We start from the raw sequence: 16,913 nt of genomic DNA on the forward strand, positions 1-16,913 counted from the left end.
ATGCCCCTACTAGAGCTTGAACATTGGATACCCCTCCTGGGGTTGCAGAAATGAACGCCCCTTCTTGGGCTGTAGACACAGACGTCCCTTCTTGGGCTTTAGACACAGACGCCCTTCCTTGGGCTGAGGAAAGTTCGGACACTAGAATCTGGTACTGTACCAGATATTTACCGACTGTTCGTGTTCCCTGACGTAGCCGGAGGATATCAGAGGAGGCAGAGGTCACACGACCTGGTTCATAAAAGATGCGCCTGAAGGTTGCCACGAAATCTGCATATGAAGAGAGCAGGGCATCAGACTTCTCCCATAGAGGTGATACCCAATCGAGGGCGGAGCCACTGAGGAGGGAGATGATGTAAGCAACCTTGGTGCGGTCAGTTGGGAAACTGCCAGGCTGTAACTCAAAATATATCTCACACTGATTTAGGAAACCCCGACAGGCTTTTGGGGAACCATCAAACTTGGCAGGTGTCGGTAAATGGAGACAAGGAGCAGAAACAGGAATGGTGGGTGGGGATACCACCAAAGGTACTGCAGTCGGCACACTGGACGCCCCTGAACCACGGAGGGTTACTTGTATTCCATCCAGCCGAGAGGAGAGGTCCTGGAGACAGCGGATCACATGGCCCTGTGCAGTCTCCTGACGTTCAAGGCAGGCTGCAAGTTCTTGCATCGGCCTGGTCGCTTGGACCTGGTCTCTGGCCGGATTCATTTGGTCAGTGCTTACTGTCACAACTGAGGGCTGGTGCTGACCAGGGGGAGCCTCAGTTGTAGGGGCTGAGGTATATGTGTACCTGGGAGGCAGTACAGGGTTCTTAGACATGCAGGGAACCTTTAGAACAAATGCCCGAAGGCGTGACCAAGACAACGAAGGAAAGTTCAAAGGTTTATTAAACACAGTTCAGAGGAATACGGATGACTTGGTACAGGTAACAGGAATCACAGTTCAGAGAAATACTTGGGATCGATGACGGAACACCGATGGTGACTTGGGATCGATGGCGGAGCACCGATGGAGACTTGGGATCGATGGCAGAACACAGATGGTGACTTGGGATCGATGGCGGAACACCGATGGTTACTGGGGATCGATGGCGGAACACCGATGGAGACTAGAAGCTGGAAGCCGGTCTCAGGTAACTGCCAGTCACAGGGAGCAATGTAGACACTGCAGAGTCAGGCTTGGAACACTGGGACAGTCTCAGGAGGCATTTGGAAGGTAAATGCTGATAAGGAATTACCTGGATCGTGACACCGTGCAAATGCGATATCATTTCTTATGGTGGTCAGACATGCTTCCACCACCGCATCATAGGTCCTCCCTTCTGGGCCACATTTGGCCTTCCCGCACCCCATATTTTCTGTCTTTGGCTGAAGCGTCAGGGTTCTGTTGATGGCAACCCTCACTTTACTCACTTCTCCATCGTGCTTAATGAACCACTGCTGTCCCTGTAGGGTTCTTATCGTCATGCTGAGGGCCCTCTGTGTATCGGGTGGTGCCACAGTAAGTTCTGCCTTTAAGGCTGATATTAGCTCGGCAACTTTGAAGTATATTCATCCCCACAATGATAGGAGAAATAGTTGGATCATCCACATCAGTGATCAGGCACCCTTGATTACTCAGCTCAGCTTGTCCGATCTTAAAGTTTAGTTTGCAGTAGCCACTGCACTGGATATAAAGCCTGTTACTGGCCATCAGCCTCAGCCATGATGGGTGAGGAGGGATCATGTCCATCATGCTCCAATGTTGGTAGTATGCCCCTGCCTGAATGGTGGTCACTTGGGATCCTGTGTCAAGCATGGCTAGTACAGGGGTTCCATTAACCCAAATGGTGATGACAGGGCACTGGCCCACGTGTTTGGGACACCAATCTTCTGGGTTGGACCTACAGGGTTGGTTCTCCCCGAGGGGTGATCTCTGGCCTTGGGGAGTTGTCATTTATCGGCTCCGACAGCTGGCAATTCCGTTCTATGTGGCCACTTCAGCTACATCTTTAGCATATAGGTCGCCTTAATGAGTTAAATTGGTCATATCTCTTCTACCTCTTCCTGGAGGGGGTTCCCACCAATCGTTTCATCCTTCCCTCCGGCCTGCCCTCCAATTGGACTCATTCCTTTCTGGAGGCACCCGTCTCATTAACCTCTGTAGCTCCCGACTCATGGTATCCATCCCTAAGGTTAATTCTTCTATTCGACCTTTCAGGTAATTCACTGAATCGGTTTGGGAATTCTGTCCCATCTGTACAACTGCTCGTTTTGATTCAGGGGCCTCTCGCATCGGCTTTTGGAGGTCTTCATCATCCTTCTTCTCTTGGTAACCTGGCATCTCTGAGAAGTGAGCTTTATTGGGCCGGGGTGGGCCAATCATGTTAATAGCAGCCTCCTTGAAATATAGAAATTAATCTCTGGGGAGTTGTAGCCTCAGTAACTGCATTTGGGCGCCGATTACTTCTCCACTTGCGCCTTCCATGAACTGGTTGATTAGAGTCTCATCCACCTCTTTCACTTTCCGAAGGATCCATCTCTTGTATTTTCTTCAGCGCCTCTTGTAAGCGCAGGGCAAAATCTCGTAATGACTCCAGCATAGAAGTCGGATTTTAATTCTGCCAACGTGCTTGTGTCGAATATTGTCACTAAACGCTGGAATATTTGGTCTACATCTGTTTTCTCTATGTCCGGCCACGATAATACCTCTCTGAGCTGAGTCTTTTAGTTGGCAGATCAATATTTCGACTTGTTGTTGGTTAGCCAGGGGATAGATCCTATACATAGATTGTAACTTGTTCTTGAATATTGTCCATGAACTTGAGTCTTTCCTGTTCTTATCCCCTGAGTATGTAGGGAGCCATGGTGCTCCAAAGTAATATGGGAGTGTAATAGGATTCACATTGGCCATAGTTGGTGCTGTGGTTATTCTTGGTCCTGACGTACGGGGGTTGATACACAAAGGACTAAGGGGGTAGGGTGACATGCAGGACACAGGGGACTGTACGGGGTGGTGACACACAGGTGCAGGGGATAGTATCGGGTGTAAGCGACATGCTAGTTGCAGGGGCCTATACAGTGAGGGCAACACGCAGGGTTCTGTAAGTGGGTCAACATGCAGGGTGCAGGGGACTGTACAGGGGGGAAAGGCAGGGTGCAGGGGACTGTATGAGTTGGGGGGCAACACGCACTGGAATGTACAGGGGTAGGGCAACATGTAGGGGACTGTACAGGGGTGTGTGTGTGACTTGAAGGGCTCAGGGGACAGTGCCAGGGTAAAGCAACATGCAGGGGATTTTACTGAAGGGGCAACATGCAGGGTGCAGGAAATTGTACGGGTGTGACACGTAGGGTGCAGCAGACAGTACTGGGGTACTGTCATCATGCAGGGTGCAGGGGACTGTACTGAAGGGTGGACTGTGTGGGGGAGCGGCATGCAGGGCACAGGGGACTGTGCGGGGACTGACACGCAGGGACTGTACATGGGGCAACATGGAGGGTGCAGGGGATTTTACAGGGAGGGGGTGAAAGCAGGGCACATGGGGACTATATGGGGAGGTGACACGCAGAGCACAGGGGACTGTACAGGAGGTGATACGCAGGGTTCAGGGAACTGTACGGGTTGGTGACATGCAGGGCGCATGGAACAGTACTGGAGGAAAGCAACACAGTGTGCAGGGGGACTGTACTGAAGGTGGTGACACGCAGGGTGCAGGGGACTGTACTGAAGGGGGCAACACGCAGGGTGCTGAGGACTGACATACAGGGGTGGGCATCACACAGGGCGCAGGGGACTGTATGGTGGGGGTGACACACATAGGGCGCAGGGGACTGTACCATGGGAAAACGACACACAGGGCACAGGACAGGGTGCAGGGGATGGTACGGGGGCAACCGGCAGGGCACAGAGTACTGTATGGGTGGGGGGCGACACGCAGGGGACTGTGAGGGGGTAGGGTGACATTCAAGATGCAAAGGGACTGCACATGTAGGGGTGGCACGCAGGGCACAGGGGACAGTGTCGGGGAAAGTGATGTGCAGGGCACAGGACATGGGGGAAAACAACACGCAGGGTGCAGGGGACTGTACTGAACAGGAGACTGTACGGGAAGCGACACCTAGGGTGCAAGAAACTGTATAGGGGGGTGACACGCAGGATGCAGGGGACTGTATAGGTGGGGCGACATGCAGAGGACTGTATGGGGGGGCAACACACAAAGACTGTATGAGGGAGCGTAACGCAGGGCGCAGGGGACTTTATGTGGGTGGCGACATGCAGGGCACAAGGGATTGTACAGAGGGCGATACATGGGGCAGGGGACTTATAGGGGAGGCGACACGCAGAGGACTGTACAGGGGGGTGACATGCAGGGTGTAGGGGACAGTAATGGGGGAAAGCGACATGCAGGGCGCAGAGGACAGTACTGCTGGAAAGGGACACGCAGGGTGCAGGGGACAATACTAAAGGGGGTGAAAGAGCACAGGGGACTGTATAGGAGGAGCTACATGAAGGGTGCTCGGGACTGTACGGGGGGCGACACACAGGGCGCAGGGGACAGTACAGGGCAACACGCAGGGCATAGGGGACTGTATGGGGTGGCGACACGCAGGGCACTGTATGGGTGGGGGTGACACGCAGGGGACTACCAGGGTGAGCGACATGCAGGAGACTGTTTGGGGGGGCCATACACATGGGGGAGGGGGCAACACACAGGGTGCAGGGGACTGTATAGGGGGGCATCTTGTAATAATCTGGGCAGCACTCACCTGGTGAGAAGGAGCAAGCATGGAAGAGTACACCGATGGCCATCCCTATCCCAGGCGCTGGGTACACAGACAGAGAGGAGAGGCAGTCAAAGGGAAAGGGTTGTCAATGAACATATCCGGGAGGCTGCAGGGAGGATAGTGGGGGTGCCAGGCACACAGCTCGGAGGGTGTAGTGGGGAAGCCGGTCACAAAGCACAGGTGGAGGAGTAGGGGGAGCCGAGAACACAGAACGAGGGGAGGAGCTGGGGAGCCGGTCGCAAAGCACATGGGGAGGAGCAGGGGAGCCGGGCACACAGCACAGGGGGAGGAGCAGGGGAGCTGAGAACACAGCATGGGGGGATGGAGCCAAGCACACACAATGGGGGCGGAGCGGGGGAGCCAGTCACAAAGCACGGGGGAAGATAAAGGGAGCCGAACACACAGCACGGGGGGAGTGGAGCGGGGGAGCCGAGCAAACACCACATGGGGAGGGTGGAGCAGGGGAGCCGAGCAAACACCACATGGGGAGGGTGGAGCAGGGGAGCAGAGCACACAGCACGAGAGGGTGGAGTAGGGGAGTCGGACACACAGAACGGGGGGAGGAGCAGGGGAGCTGGTCAAAAAGCACTGGAGGAGGAGCAGGGGAGCCAGGCACACAACACAGGGGTGGAGCGTGGGAGCTGAGAACACAGCACGGGGGGGTGGAGCCAAGCACAAAGAATGGGGTCGGAGCCAGTCACAAAGCACTGTTGGAGGAGCAGGGGAGCCGAGCACACAGCACAAGGGGGAGTGGAGCGGGGAAGCTGAGCACACAGCATGGGGAGGGTGGAACAGGGGAGCCGAGCACATAGCACATGGAAGGAGCGGGGGAGCCAGGCACACAACATTGGGGGGGTGGAGTTGGGGAGCCAAGCACATAGCAGGGGGGGAAGCGGGGGGGTGGATCAGGGGTGTTGAGCACGCAGCACAGGTGGGTGCAGCGGGGGTGCCGAGCACACAGCACAGGGAGGTGGAGCAGGGGTGCCAGGTACACAGCACGGGGCAGGAGCGGGGGAGCAGAGCACACAGGACAGGTGGGGGTGGAGTGGGGGAGCGGGAGTTGGGAACACAGAACGGGGAGCAGGGGGCGGAGACGGGGAGAGCGGGGTAGCCGGGCACACAGAGGGGGGGCGGGTACACAGCAAGGGGGGAGGAGTGGGGGAGCTGGGCTCACAGCATGGGGGGAGGAGCGGGGGAGCGAGGCACAGCATAGGGGTAGGAAAGGGGGAGCCAGGCTTACAGCATGGGGAAGCCAGGCACACAGCACGGAGGGGGAGCAGGGCACACAGCATGGAGGGAGGAGCATGGGAGCGAGGCACAGCACAGGGGAGGAGCAGGGGTGCCGGGCACACAGCGGGGGGAGGGGAGTGGGGGAGCCAGGCACACAGAACGGAGGGGGGAGTCAGGCATACAGAACATGGAGGCTAGCCGGGCACACAGAACGGAGGGAGGAGTGGGGGCGCTGGATACACAGAACAGAGGGAGGAGCGGTGGAGCCAGGCACACAGAACGGAGGGAGGAGTGCAGGAGCCAAGCACATAGAATGGGGTGAGGAGCAAGGGAACCGGTCACAAAGCACGGGGGAGGAGCGGGGGTGACGAGCAACACAGCACGGGGGTGGAGCGGTTGAGCCGAGCGCACAGCATGGGGTAAGGCGGAGCAGTGGTGCCGAGCACACAACATTGGGAAGCCGTGGGGGAGCCAGGCACACAGAACGGGGGGGAGATAAGAACACAGCACGGGGGGGTGGAGTGGGGGATCTGCACACACAGCATGGGGTGATGGAGTGGGGGAGTCGAGCACACAGCACAGGGGGGAGCGGGAGAGCCGAGAACACAGCACGGGAGGTGGAGCAGGGGAGCCGAGCACACAGCCGCGGGGGAGGAGCAGGAGAGCCAAGAACACAACCCAAGGGGGGGTGGAGCGGGGGAGCCGGGCACATAGAACGGGGGAGAGAGCGGTGAAGCCGGGCTCACAGTGGGGGGGTCGGGAGCTGGGCACGCAGCAAGGGGGAGCCGGGCACACAGCATGGGGGAGGAGCGGGGAGCCGGGCACACAGCACAGGGGGGAGCTGGGCACACACAGCACAGGGGGGAGCTGGGCACACAGCACAGGGGGAGGAGCAGGTGAGCCGGGCACACAGCACGGGGGAGGCATGGGGAGGCACGGTGGAGCCAGGCATACAAAATGGGTAGGGGACTAGGGAGCCGGGCACACAGTGGGAGGGAGCAGGGGAGCCAGGCACACAGCATGGGGGAGGCGTGGGGGAGTCGGGCACACAGCACGGGGGGAGAAGCGGGAGAACCGCGCACACAGCATGGGGGGGAGCCGGGCACACAACACAGGGGGGAAGGAGTGGGTGAGCCGGGCACACAGTGGGAGGGGGGGGGTAGCCAGGCACACAGCAGGAGGGGGTTGCCGGGCACACAGCACAGGGGGAGGGCTGTCAGAACTCACCCAGCACTGCGCTGGTGGGGATTTCTCCTCCTGATGCTTGATTTCCACTGCGGCGCAGCTCCAGCTATCTCCTCCCACTGAGGCTCCCGCTTCAGGTAAGGGGACCCTTACCACTCAATAAGGAGCGGTTTCATTAGGCCTGCTCCCGCCGCTGTTATGCCACTACCCTCTCCTCCACAGGCCTAATGGTGCGGTCTGTAGGGACTTGAGACCGCAGTGTGCTCACAGCCTCACACCCAGGAAACCGCTGGCTGTCCTCCTACCGCCTGCAGCTCCTTTTATAAAACCTCTCCTCATCCTCCACGAGACTCCTTCCCTCTCTCTCCTCGTGCCCAACTGCCATTGTATAGCGCATGAGGCTACTAGAGCCTTCCACCATTATGCCACCAATGACAGAGAAAGATGTACAGCGTTGGCCATCTTGGTACACCCAACTCTGTGTACACCCCCTGCTGGCAGGCACTGCGCAGGCGCAACAAATTGAAATGTCCTATCTTTAAAATGGGGCATATTTTACTAAATTAAAAAAAGCCTGTAACTTTGTGAAAAACCTTAACCCCAAAAGGCACTACACTGGAACAAGCTCTATCTAATAAAACAAACCGCAAGTCTTAATTTGTCCTCTACACTGAGTTATATCTTCCCAAAAATCCTTCCATAGACTACATTGAAAAACCTGGAAAAAAAAGCCAAACAGGAAGTGGCAGAAAAAAAACTGACAGTTTAAACTTTAGATTGCCCCCAATTACTAATTTTTTACTTTTCTGTCCATGCCAAATTTTACCTCAGTAGGTCCATTCATTTTTGAGTTGTAGCCCTCAAACACCATGCCCCCATCTCAGAAGTTCCCTATGGGAGAATTCAGTTTGTTCGATTCAGCCTTAATATAAGGGCACGACGGTGCCCTTATAATATTGCAGTTAAAATGCAATCATGCCCCCTGCCTCATGCCATGAACATCTCAGCTTTGCTTGCATACTGCCATCAGGCTACCTCCCGCTTGCCTGCACCTCTTGTCATCTGTCTGTCACCCCTCCCCACTAGATTGTTAGCTCTTCAGAGCAGGGCCCTCTTTCCTCTTGTTATCTAAGCCCTCATCTCTACACATTTCACACGCAGCTCTCCCCTACTCAACGACCATCTTTTCCCTGCTAGTAAAGGCTCATCTCTATCTATGGCCACCAGCCCCTAGTAGTACGATGATCAATCCCTCAATACTTACATCTTAGCTGTATTATGTCTTGAGAATGTGTGGTGCTCTGTTACCTGTACTCTATTTCTGTTATTTATTTACTGTAATGCTAAGTTTTGTCTCCCTGTACTGTCCTTTGTAGGCCCTGTGAAACACATGTGGCGCCTTATAAATAAAATGTAAAAATAATAATAATAAAATACAGACACCGAAATCCCGACAGCCAGGAATGCCAACACACTGGGGTTCCTGTGGTGAGTTCATCAAGTCACCGAGCTCACAAGGGGACTCTTAGCACCCCCCCTGCTGTTGGCATTCTGGCGGGCGATATGCCATTGTCAGAATATTGAGAGATGGCATCCCGTCTGTCAGTAAAACGAATATGAAATCCATATATATTTAATATACACTGATCACTATACACAAGTGACAGTGACATCTCATGCCTCATACACACAGGCCACGCTTATATCACACACCTGATACACACTGATATCCAGTGGCGGATTGGTACGCCGGGACGCCAAGACGGATTGCTGGTGGGCTGGCCCCCCTTGCGCACCTTAGTGGCTGTGCTCCCCCCCAATGCCAGATAACTACAGCCGCTGCAGCTCAAGCCGGAGCTGCAGCGCTAAAGTTGCTGTGTGCCGCCCACTATCACAACAGCTGAGCGAGGAACGTCCTCAGATCAGCTGTTGTGTTCCTTGTGAGTGAGGGGAGCAGCTTCCGCTGCGTGTTCCCCTTGCAGCTCTGCCTCTGACAGCATGGAACATTTCCCTCGTGTGAGGTCTTCCCTCCAGCCAGCCTCTCCTCCACATACTGTACCAGTAGCCGGGAGTATCTGTATTCTGTATTAACCCCGTCCCAGCCAGGAGCTACTCTGTCATCCGCTGGCTAACAGGTGGATCACTGGTCAGCTCACCCCTCTCTGTATGTCTGTATGTGTGTGTGTGTGTGGGGGGAGGAGGGGAATGCAATTGTCCCACAGGGAGATACAAAAAGCTGACACTCTGCTCTGCTCTGCACTGGGAAAAGGGGAGGGGGGGATTTCTTGATTGACTGACTCCCACGCAGACAGGCTGGGCCTGATTAGGTATCAGACACAGTGACGCGGCTGGGGAGGCACATTTATTTATATATATATATATATATATATATATATTAGAGATGCGCAGCGGGCATTTTTCGGGATTTGTGTTTTGGTTTTGGATTCGGTTCCGCTGTCATGTTTTGGATTCGGACGCGTTTTGGCAAAACCTCCCTTAAGAATTTTTGTCGGATTCGGGTGTGCTTTGGATTTGGGTGGGGTTTTTTTCAAAAAACCCTCAAAAACAGCTTAAATCATAGAATTTGGTGGTAATTTTGGTCCTATAGTATTATTAACCTCATTGACCATAATTTCCATTCATTTCCAGTCTATTCTGAACACCTCACAATATTATTTTTAGTCCTAAAATTTGCTCCGAGGTTGCTGGATGACTAAGCTAAGCGACCCAAGTGGGCGGCACAAACACCTGTCCCATCTAGGAGTGGCACTGCAGTGTCAGACAGGATGGCACTTAAAAAAAATAGTCCCCAAACAGCACATGATGCAAAGATAAATAAATAAATAAAAAGAGGTGCAAGATGGAATTGTCCTTGGGCCCTCCCACCCACCCTTATGTTGTATAAACAGGACATGCACACTTTAACAAACCCATCATTTCAGCGACAGGGTCTGCCACATGACTGTGTCTGAAATAATTGATTGGTTTGGGCCCCCACCAAAAAAGAAGCAATCAATCTCTCCTTGCACAAACTGGCTCTACAGAGGCAGGATGTCCACCCCATCCTCTGATTCCTCACCCCATTCACTGTGTACATCCCCCTCCTCACAGAGTATTAATTCGTCCCCACTGGAATCCACCATCACAGGACCCTGTGTACTTTCTGGAGGCAATTGCTGGTAAAGGTCTCCACGGAGGAATTGATTATAATTCATTTTGATAAACATCCTCTTCTCCACGATTTCTGGAAGTAACCTTCTACGCCGATCGCTGACAAGGTTACCGACTGCACTAAACACTCTTTCGGAGTACACACTGGCAACTTAGGTAAAATAAAGCCAGTTTGTGCAAGGGCCTCCAAATACCTCTTTTTCCTGCCAGTATACGTACGGACTGTCTGACATGCCTACTTGGATGCGGTCACTCATATAATCCTCCACCATTCTTTCAATGGTGACAGAATCATATGCAGTGACAGTAGACGACATGTCAGTAATCGTTGGCAGGTCCTTCAGTCCGGACCAGATGTCAGCTATCGCTCCTGACTGCCCTGCATCACCACCAGCGGGTGGTTTTGGAAATTTTATCCTTTTCCTGGCAGCTCCAGTAGTGGGAGAAAATGAAGGAGGAGCTGTTGGCGGGTCACGTTCCGCTTGACTTGACAATTGTCTCACCAGCAGGTCTTTGAACAACTGCAAACTGGAAAGAGAGATAGGCTTTAAACCTAGGATCGAGCACGGTGGCCAAAATGTTGTGCTCTGATTTCAACAGATTGACCACCCGTGAATCCTGGTTAAGCGAATGAAGGGCTCCATCCACAAGTCCCACATGCCTAGCGGAATCGCTCCATTTTAGCTCCTCCTTCAATCTCTCCAGCTGCTTCTACAAAAGCCTGATGAGGGGAATGACCTGACTCAGGCTGGCAGTGTCTGAACTGACTTCACGTTCAAATGGTTGGAGAACCTTGCACAATGTTGAAATGATTCTCCACTGTGCTTGAGTCAGGTGCATTCCCCCTTCTTTGCCTATATCGTAGGCAGATGTATAGGCTTGAATGGCCTTTTGCTGCTCCTCCATCCTCTGAAGCATATAGAGGGTTGAATTCCACCTCGTTACCATCTCTTGCTTCAGTTGATGGCGGGGCAGGTTCAGGAGTGTTTGCTGGTGCTCCAGTCTTCGGCACGCGGTGGCTGAATGCCGAAAGTGGCCCGCAATTCTTCGTGCCACCGACAGCATCTCTTGCACGCCCCTGTCGTTTTTTTTTTTAAATTCTGCACCATCAAATTCATTGTATGTGCAAAACATGGAACGTGCTGGAATTTGCTCACATGTAATGCACACACAATATTGGTGGCGTTGTCCGATGTCACAAATCCCCAGGAGAGTCCAATTGGGGTAAGCCAATCTGCGATGATGTTCCTCAGTTTCCGTAAGAGGTTTTCAGCTGTGTGCCTCTTATGGAAAGTGGTGATATAAAGCGTAGCCTGCCTAGGAACGAGTTGTCGTTTGCGAGATGCTGCTACTGGTGCCGCCCCTGCTGTTGTTGCAGCAGGAGGCAATACATCTACCCAGTGGGCTGTCACAGTCATATAGTCCTTAGTCTGCCCTGCTCCACTTGTCCACATGTCTGCTGTTAAGTGGACAGTGGGTACAACTGCATTTTTTAGGACACTGGTGACTCTTTTTCTGACGTCTGTGTACATTATCGATATCGCCTGCCTAGAGAAGTGGAACCTAGATGGTATTTGGTACCGGAGACACACTACCTCAAACAATTCTCTAAGTCCCTGTGAACTAATGGTGGATACCGGACGCACGTCTAACACCAACATAGCTGTCAAGGCCTGAGTTATCCGCTTTGCAACAGGATGACTGCTGTGATATTACATCTTCCTCGCAAAGGACTGTTGGACAGTCAATTGCTTACTGGAAGTAGTACAAGTGGTCTTCCGACTTCCCCTCTGGGATGACGATCGACTCCCAGCAGCAACAACAGCAGCGCCAGCAGCAGTAGGCGTTACACTCAAGGATCCATCAGAGGAATCCCAGTTAGAAGAGGACTCGTCAGACTTGCCAGTGACATGGCCTGCAGGACTATTGGCGTTCCTGTCTAAGGAGGAAATTGACACTGAGGGAGTTGGTGGGGTGGTATTCAGGAGCTTGGGTTCAAGAGGAAGAAGGGATTTAGTTGTCAGTGGACTGCTTCTGCTGTCACCCAAAGTTGTTGAACTTGTCAATGACTTCTGATGAATGCGCTCCAGGTGACGTATAAGGGAGGATGTTCCTAGGTGGTTAACGTCCTTACCCCTACTTATTACAGCTTGACAAAGGCAACACACAGCTTGAAACCAGTTGTCCGCATTTCTGTTGAAATAATTCCACACTGAAGAGGTGATTTTTTTTTTGTATTTTGACCAGGCATGTCAATGGCCTTATTCATCCCAAGGACAACAGGTGTCTTCCCGGGTGCCTGACTTAAACAAACCACCTCACCATCAGAATCCTCCTTGTCAATTTCCTCCTCAGCGCCAGAAACACCCATATCATCATCCTGGTGTACTTCAACAGTGACATCTTCAATTTGACTATCAGGAACTGGACTGTGGGTGCTCCTTCCATCACTTGCAGGGGGCGTGCAAATGGTGGAAGGCGCCACCTCTTCCCGTCCAGTGTTGGGAAAGTTAGGCATCGCAACTGCCAACACAATTGAACTCTCCTTGAGGATTTGTGATTTAGAAGAACGCACAGTTCTTTGCTGTGCTTTTGCCAGCTTAACTCTTTTCATTTTTCTAGCAGGAGGATGAGTGCTTCCATCCTCATGTGAAGCTAAACCACTAACCATGAACATAGGCCAGGGCCTCAGCCGTTCCTTGCCACTCCATGTCGTAAATGGCATATTGGCAAGTTTACTCTTCTCCTCAGACGCTTTTAATTTAGATTTTTGGGTCATTTTACTGAACTTTTGTTTTTTGGATTTTACATGCTCTCTACTATGACATTGAGCATCGACCATGGCAGACGACGTTGATGGCATTTCATCGTCTCTGCCATGACTAGTGGCAGCAGCTTCAGCACTAGGTGGAAGTGGATCTTGATCTTTCCCTATTCAACCTCCACATTTTTGTTCTCCATTTTTTAATGTGTGGAATTATATGCCAGTAATATATCTGGAATTAGACGGCAGTAATGTCTGGAATTAGATACCACTAGATAGATACCAGATACCACTGTGATTGGAATGATGATGACCTATGCACAGTGACAGGACACTACCACAGCATCCTACAGCAGCAAGATGCAACACAAGTCACTGGACTTTTAGTCACCACAATGCAGCACAAGACAATGAGTAGTGATACTGAGCACTGATGAGGATACTAGAACTGACACTGGGCAGCGAGAACAGCACGGAACTATTGTACTGCAGTATTATATACTGGTCACCACAATGCAGCACTGATACTGAGCACAGATACTGAGCACTGTTGAGGATACTAGAACTGACATGGAGCAGCAAGATACAGCAATGGACTATTGTACTGCAGTATTATATACTGGTCACCACAATGCAGCACTGATACTGAGCACGGATATTGAGCACTGTTAAGGATAATAGAACTGACACGGAGCAGCAAGATACAGCAATGGACTGTTGTACTGCAGTATTATATACTGGTCACCACAATGCAGCACTGATACTGAGCACGGATATTGAGCACTGTTGAGGATAATAGAACTGACACGGAGCAGCAAGATACAGCAATGGACTATTGTACTGCAGTATTATATACTGGTCACCACAATGCAGCACTGATACTGAGCACAGATATTGAGCACTGTTGAGGATAATAGAACTGACACGGAGCAGCAAGATACAGCAATGGACTATTGTACTGCAGTATTATATACTGGTCACCACAATGCAGCACTGATACTGAGCACAGATATTGAGCACTGTTGAGGATACTAGAACTGACACGGAGCAGCAAGATACAGCAATGGACTATTGTACTGCAGTATACTGGTCACCACAATGCAGCACTGATACTGAGCACAGATATTGAGCTGATATTAGCTGATAATGGGCTTTTCAGGCAGAGAACGTAGCCACGTCCTCTCCGCTCAATCTACAATGGACGAGTGAAAATGGCAGCGATGTGCGGCTCTTTAAAATGGAATCCGAATCTCACGAGAATCCGACAGCGGGATGATGACGTTTTCCCCCGTTCGGGTTTTGCGAGTAAGGCGGGAAGAACCGAGGCTGCCCCGGACCCGTGTAAACCAAGTGAAGTTCGGGGGGGTTCGGTTCTCTGTGAACCGAACCCGCTCATCTCTAATATATATATATATATATATATATATATATATATTTAATCTTTTTTTTTTAAAATATATATAGTTTATTTATTTATATATATATATATATATATATATATATATATATATATACACGCTTTGCTCCGGCACTCGGCTCTGCCACTGCTATGTATTGTAGGAAAAGGATAATAATCCTGTAAAACCAGACCACCTTTCCTATTCAAGTATTGTAGAGTAAGAAAGTTGTCTTTACTGATATTTATAACCAGAAGTTAAAGTGAGCCGGAATGGGGTGGAACTGCATTCCGTCGGTTCCATTTGGAGACGGAACCAGTTCTGCCTCCTCTCCGGCTCACCTAACCCAGGAAGGAGATGTCGGGCGCCCTCTGAGATTGTGTTACCAGTGGGTGCCCGGCTCCTTCCCCTCACTTCTGCAGGGGGCATAACTAATGGGGGCACATCTCCAGGGTGTATAACTAATGGGGGCACATCTGCAGGGGACATAACTAATGGGGCACATCTGCTGGGGGCATAACTAATTGGGACACATCCGCTGAGGCATAACTAATGGGGGCACAACAACTGGGGGCATAACTAATGGGGGCACATCTATTGGGGCATAACAACAGGTGGTGTTATGTAAATTAGACTGTGCTACTGTGCGGTGTAATTTGAACTGGGGATACTATTGGGTGACCATGCCCCTTTTGTTTCAAGACCACGACACTTTATTCGAGACCACGCCCATTTTTTTCCAGCGTGCGCGCACTCCATTTGTTTCGCAGGCGTGGGGGGGAGAGTTCCACCACCTCTCTAGGACCACTTAAAGCACTGCTTATAATGTTTCCAGTATTCTGAACAAATGATCTGAAGCAGTTAAATTACTTTAATCCAGGGGGTCCCATGTTCTGAACTTGAACTTAAAATATGATAATACTATCAAGATGTCATGGACTGTGGCAAGTGCCTTCCTTCAATCACCTCAATTGCCCTCCTTTAACACATCCATCACCAATTCATTATAAATCCCTCCTCCCAGTGGTCATTCGCACATTCAGCCACCCTATCAGCTCCTATTAAGCTTCCTTCACACCGCAGCACCCCTTTGTACACTCACACCACAGCACCCCATACTACACTCACACTACCCCATTCTATACTTTCAGCAGCACCCTTACTACACTCGCAACACAGCACCTCTTACTACACTCACACCACAGCACCCCTTCATACACTACACTCACACCACAGCACACCTTACTACACTACACTCACACAGCAGCACCCATTACTACACTCACACCACCCCTTACTACACTCACAAGACAGCTCCCCTTACTACACTCACACTACCCCTTACTACGCTACACTCACACTGCAGCACCCCTTACTACACTCACAACGCAGCACCCCTTACTACACTCACACCACCCCTTACTACACTACACTCACACCGCAGCATACCTTACTACACTACACTCACACCGCAGCACCCATTACTACACTCACACCACCCCTTACTACACTCACACCACAGCTCCCCTTACTACACGCACACCACCCCTTACTACACTCACACTGGAGCACTCCTTACTACACTCACACTGCACCAACCCTTACTACCATTACAACGCAGCACCCCTTACTGCACTCACACTGCACCAACCCTTAATACACTACACACAGTAGCACTCGTTACTACACACACTGCAGAACTCCTTACTACACTCATAGAAGCATCCCTTTACTGACCCCACCTAGCACTCATTACTTATTCATTGATCAATTTCAACATCCCAGTGCCCAATAACACATTCACAGCCCCACATCAGCACATACACACACATAAAACACACACAACTACATATACTGTACACACACACAGTACACACCACACACGTAAAGTACACCCACCCACCACCATATATATATATATACACACACACACTACTCTCCCACATATACACACACAGTACTAACTACACACACATACACCACATACAGCATACACACAGTGCATACACACCACACATACAGTACACAAACATACAGTATACACACACACACACCACACATACAGTCCACACATATACAGTATACACACATATACAGTATACACATCACACATACAGTACACACACACACACACACACACACATACCACACATACAGTAGACAGATATAGCACACAGTACACAGACGCATACAGTATACATACAGTGCACACACACCACACATACATTACACACATATACAGTATACACACACAGTAGTAGTACACACATTTACAGCACACACAGTAGCAGTATACACTTAAAGTACACACACAGTACACAGCTTCACATGCAATACACACACCACACCTACAGTATATACACACACACACCACACATACAGTAGATACAGATACA

Source organism: Pseudophryne corroboree, chromosome 2 (assembly GCF_028390025.1).
Source record: "Pseudophryne corroboree isolate aPseCor3 chromosome 2, aPseCor3.hap2, whole genome shotgun sequence".
Lineage (NCBI taxonomy): Eukaryota > Metazoa > Chordata > Amphibia > Anura > Myobatrachidae > Pseudophryne > Pseudophryne corroboree.